The sequence below is a fragment of the Triticum aestivum genome, chromosome 7D (genome assembly GCF_018294505.1).
Source record: "Triticum aestivum cultivar Chinese Spring chromosome 7D, IWGSC CS RefSeq v2.1, whole genome shotgun sequence".
In the NCBI taxonomy this organism is placed as follows: domain Eukaryota; kingdom Viridiplantae; phylum Streptophyta; class Magnoliopsida; order Poales; family Poaceae; genus Triticum; species Triticum aestivum.
In genome coordinates this window covers 544,911,081-544,916,897 of record NC_057814.1, presented here as the reverse complement: position 1 = coordinate 544,916,897, position 5,817 = coordinate 544,911,081, and the positions used below count along the sequence as shown (strand labels likewise).

The 5,817-nt window shown below is 43.9% G+C and overlaps 1 long non-coding RNA gene across 1 annotated transcript; it reads left to right on the top strand.

The window, feature by feature from the left end:
- Positions 1-232: 232 nt before the first annotated feature.
- On the top strand, positions 233-2,907 carry LOC123168646 (uncharacterized). The gene is made up of 6 exons (XR_006484456.1): positions 233-778; positions 854-1,293; positions 1,374-1,554; positions 1,650-1,751; positions 2,232-2,311; positions 2,555-2,907. It is a non-coding gene; the product is annotated as an uncharacterized lncRNA (long non-coding RNA).
- The last annotated feature ends 2,910 nt before the right edge of the window (positions 2,908-5,817 follow it).

Below are 5,817 nucleotides of genomic sequence, written 5' to 3'. Positions count from 1 at the left end.
ATGAAGACTTGCAGGTAGTGTAGTGACCGGGTTCGATACACCACCATGGGAGCGTAATTTTTTAACTCTTTTTCGCGCATTTTAGTAGCCTTCATGGGCCGGCCCAGTTTGCGGTGTAGCGAGCGCCGGAGCTCCCGTTGAGCCCGGAGCTGTGAGGTGTCCATCTTCTGGCCCATTAAGCCCGGCATATATACGCGCAACCCTAAAACTGTTCCTTCTAGCCACCCTTCCACTACGCATCACCCGAGAGAGACCACGGTTCCGGACCTTCCGGTGACGTGGAGGCGGAGGCAGTACCCGCATTGCCGGCGGGGCCAGAATACTCCGGCTTTGCCACCGTCGATTACTTCCGGCCGCTGGACGCCAGCGACACCTCACGGCTGACCTCTCTAGATCCGGCCGCGGCCGGACGCCGGCCCGTACCCGTACCGTACATCGACGTCAACTCCTTTCTCCACCCCGAGCGGCCAGCGACGAAGACGACTAGCACTCTACGAGGTCATCGTCCGCACGCCAGACCCTCCAGATCCGGCCGCCGGACCCCAGCCCGGAACTCCTTCCCTCTGGCGTATCTTCTCTTACTCGACAGATGTTCCTTTACTGCTATATATGGATGAATTTTTCTCAATTAACACGCAAAATATCATAAAAATATTCCTTCAGGCTTAGTTAATAGAGTTACGTATCTTTGCGATGATGAAACATCGCCTTCTGTGGCGTCACTTTGTCCCCAAGAGAAGGCGGATGTTGCCTGCAAATGAGCCGGGCGTTCATGCTGGTAATATCCTTTTACACGTGTTGCAAGATTTGCAGTAGGCTAGTTCAGTTATTAATCTATATGTTGTTCGTGCAGGTCCTATAGGTCCCATTTATCAGCTCTCGTAGTTCCTAATCAAAATCTTCGAGATCAAATCAGTAGATCGGTGGTTGAGCTCACTGTTCTTGATCCTGATAGTGATTTTCCTGTACTTATTCCGGCATTATTATCATGTTAGAACCAAACATGTGTGTCATGTTGTTTGGAGGGGATCTCATCCGAGATAACTATTCCTTTCGACTTCGTTTTCTTAATACTGCTAGAACAAAAGATGTTTGTTTTGAGGACTTCACACTAATTACCAGTGCCTCTAAAGCACCATTGTTGGCTTTGCTTCCTTGTAAAACAGAAGTGCAGTCATGTATTGAAATTCCGCTTGGTTCAAATGTTTCTAGAAATGAAAGAGTCTTCCTTTATGTCATCAGATGTATCGATGACAAAAACTATGTGCATTCAATAACAGAAGGCTCTGTAAAGTAAGTTCACTAATTTTGTGGTGTTTATATTTTCTAATTGCATTGTTTGATGGACTCTAATGCATGGCTAATGTTATTAGTTTTCCAGATCCGAGAGAATTTATTTGTGATTGTTCTCCAACGTTCTACTCTTGTTATGGAGGTCTTGTTTTTGATAGCTTGGGGAAACTAGTTGGCATCGGTTTTCAACATTTTGGCCCAGTTACTTGTTTCCAAGTTGATCATATTCAGGAACTACTTCAACGACTCTCTCCAGGAGAAGTATTGTCCTTAAAATCACATTTATTGTGTGTGTGTGTGTGTGTGTGTGTATTTGAATTTGCTGGCATGCTTATTTTATGGTCTTGTGCATGCAGAGCATCAGTGACATTTTAAAAAATCTGACAAACCTGAAGTTAAAGAGCTCATAACAGCTCTGATTTGACCAAGCTACTCTTTTACTTCCTTTGACCATCCTGGTGAGTCTTACTTGTCTCTTGGTAAGACGGTTGTAATCAAATTTTTCTATGCATCAAGATGTAACACTGGGTGACATTTTTAGGTTTTTACTGGAAACAGACTTTACTCCCTTTGACCGTCTTAGCGAGAGTCTTGTCTGTTCTTGTTAATATGGTTGTGATCAAATTTATCTTTGCATTAACTTTGTACTACTGAAAAAACAGACCTGTCATGCAATCATCCTATACATTGTAAGAAAATGTTTAGTTGTTGCTTTGTGGAATGTTTGTTACATGCTTAGCAACACTTATGACACATCTATTATACTCACTCTGAATTTTACCCTGCAAATTATGTGTCACCTTTTACCAACAATTATGCTACTATTTTGTTGGTCAAAGGCTTGTCCTAATGAGGTCTAATATGCAGAGTGAAAAGACAGAGGGAGTATTAACAGTAAAGTGTCTGCAGGCTTATATTTTAAGGTTTTATGCACGCAGATTATTGGCGACATTTGTAAAAATCTGAGAAATTCGAAGCTACTGTTGACAAGCTACTCTTTCTTCGTTGCTCCATCCTGGTGAGAGTCTTGTCTCTTGGTAATAGATTGTGATCAAATTTGTGTTTGCATCAAGTTACATTGGTTGACATTTTTACTGGGAAATAGATTTGTGTTATTGATAATGTATAATGCTATGCTGCTGTTTTTTCATATGTTTTATGTATACCAAATCTTAATTTTGCGTATTTCTTGGTAAAGGCTGTGAGCTCCTAGGACATAATTGGGTGCTAGAGTGCTAGATCTGACCTGTCATAATTGTAGGCTTTGGAGGAGATGAGCAATATCAGCGACTCCACCTTGGGAAAGATGAGATAGTGAAGATGGGGAACGAGTGTGCAAGATTCTCTAATAGAACTATCTTACGATGTTGTACCTACTAAGTAAGTTGGGTCTTATCGTGTATGCCTGCCGAATCATGAGCTGCATAATGGCAGTGCCGTTTTTTGTGTCAAAATGGAAGTTATGGTAATCAGGCCGAATATGTGAACAAAACGTCGCACTCGTATTTGCCTAGCCATGATTGAACAGCCTACCGGTTATGCTGTCTGTTTTATTTGTATTGTACTAGTTATTAGATATATACTATAATAGAGAAATCTTGATTTGTCCAGTCATGACTATATCATCATCATCTATTTTCCCTGGTCCTTTAGAGGAATCAATAAAGAAGAATTACTATATTTTGTAAATGCTTTGTCCTAACGAGAAAGTACATTTTGCTTGTTGATCTTAGACAATAGAAAGAATATTTGGTCCATTGTGACGGCATTTCGGTGGCCGAGCTCAGCTGCGCGTGTTATCCTGTGCGTTGGCATGTGGATCCAGAAAATGTGCATTGGTACGATGCTGTAGAAAATGGGGTCTAATGCGTGAATACAGTATGGATTTTGAAATTTAGAGGCCGCTTTCGTCAGGATGGGAAACTGGCATGTGGCACAGGTCATGTTGGATATATGAGCACAGGACCTGCTGTTGCTCCGGCTACCATGGAGGAGCTTCAGCCGTAGGGTGTAGGGGCGACTACCAAATGCACGGCACCGAGCAGTGCGGCCCTCGAGTGCCACCATGGGCCAGCAATAGGTCGCGTCGACGGCGCAGACTGTCCTGTAAGCCACGTCTGCGATGGCGAGGAACGAGCGGAGAAGCGGATGACGAGGGGAGGAGACACACGGCTCTTTCAACTAGGACCGCTACCGGACCACTACCGGATGGAAAAGCTGATGCTAAGAAGTGGAGCAGCCCTGGCGCCGCCGCCTTGACCTTAAGGGCTGCCATGGCTAGCTAGACGTGTCTTCTTATTCTTTCGGGCAGCATCAGACTACTGATTGTCTACATCCCATCAGACTAGTCATAGGCAAGCGCCCGATCTGCCTAAGACCCACTGCTTCTGTCGACTAGATAATTGTTTCTGTACAATAAGACCTTTCCGTAGAAGAGAAACATTATCATGAGTACACATGCTTTTAACACATCAGCGTTGTGTTTCTGGGAATATAATTATACAAATGTGCTCAGTTTGCATACATGGACAGAAAATTATGCTTCCATAATTCCATGGACATACAATTTACATTGAATGCATGCTCAAACAAACTTGTAATTGCTCCTACTAGCTTCCCACTTCTTGTTGTATGGGATGTGACAACGCAGATGCAGCCCTCAAGTCGCCGCATTTGGCATAGCTCCTGAGGTGCAGATTATTTTGGCGCACAAGCAACACATCGGTCTGCTTCCACTCATCCATGCGGTGGTGCTTCAAACATCAGTAAATATTGCTTCCGACGAGGTGGTGCTTCCAGCGCTGTCCAAATCACTCCTGAATTGCTTGAAGCAAATCATCGTTCCAACCGAAGCAATAGAAGGTTTGAGTGGAAGCATGCAAGAGGTATGTTTGGGGAACTAGTGTGGAAGAACAACAATATTGCCAAAGCATATAATTTGGCATTTTGACAATAATAAAGTAGGATGGAATATACTACAATCAAGACATGACTATAATTGTTTGCTTGCATGAGAAGAATGAATAGCATGAATGCTAAGTAGTGATCTTTACATGTGAATTTGAAGAATGGATGCACTGAAGCGAATCCCTGAATAAAAATGCTAATTACACAGTTGCATATATATGCATCAGAAACCAGAATGAAATAGCTTGAAACATCTGTACATATGAAGCTCCTAGGAAGCATGGCAAATAATTGGCATTCCATCTGTACATAACAGAGCACCTACAACGAATTCAACTATGTAGTACTATGTGCGAGCATGAACTGTTTTGATGGTTATAACTAGGAGAAGCAAAAATAAAACAAGAAGTAAGTAGCAGAAATCAAGGAAGCTTGGATCAGAAACCATACATACAAGCTCCATTTGCAAGAATGACAATACGACACATGACATAGAACATGAGCTATATATACAGGAGCTCAATTGGATTCACAGAACAATGAAATTTGAAGCAAACTAGTATTGTGGCCAATAGGGGGATAGATGTTTTGTGTCACCAAAATAAAAATTGATCAAATTTTTATAACCTATAGAAGCAAATTATATAGAGTTCAGAAGCATGAACATGGTACTTCAGGAGCAGAACTAATCTTGGATGGAAGCATGGAAACTGATATTGTAACGAAAACTAATATTACTTGCAGGATTTTGATGCATATTATTGTGATGTGCATACAAAATTAAAAAAACTCCAGTGACCAGTTACATGTGAGATAGAACCATGATATGAATAGAAGAATCAAGATTAGAGGACTAGGCACCTAGGTCTAGGTCTAGTGAGTTCATGATGCATGCGAGGGAAGCGGGCGAATACTACAATTTTCCTCGCTTGTTGTCTTCGTTCGTCCACTGAGACGACGCTCCGCCGCGGTGGCCCGAACCTAGTGGAGATGCCAAGGACAGCGACAGGGTCGGGAGCTCGCTCATGCGCGTCATGGATAAGGCCAAATGCAGCCAACGAATGGGACAACATACTGGTGCAGTGAATCGCATAACCACTCCTAGGGAAGGCTGATTCAAGGTGGAGATCCGGGCAATGAGGGGAGTGTCGAGCTCGGGGATGTAGATGGATCGGGAGCAGCTGAGATGGGGATGAGGGGTGGGTGGGTTTGGGGCAGCAAAAATTGGTCGGCTTTGGAAACATATTTACTAAGGGCATCTTCAACAGCAACCCACAAATTTCATCCCGCATCCGGCCGCGGACAGGGGGGACTAATCCGCGGACACGGATGTGGGAGGATACCATCCAACCGTAGCCTGTATATGTCCGCCAGCAAATTCAAATTCAGATCTACGCCGATCCACACAACACGCCGGATCACAACCGCGCCGGATCGCATCCCCAAGCACAACCAAAAGGAGGCAAGCATGCTTAGTTTTTACATGCCTGAATCCAAAAGAACATCGGTCCGGCAGTCCGTGCATTTCTGCCCTGCCGGACCGACCATCCTAGTAAGATGCTTAATCCTCAATCAAGGAGGTGCCGTCGCCGCCGTGTGGGCAGCCTCCATGTCGGC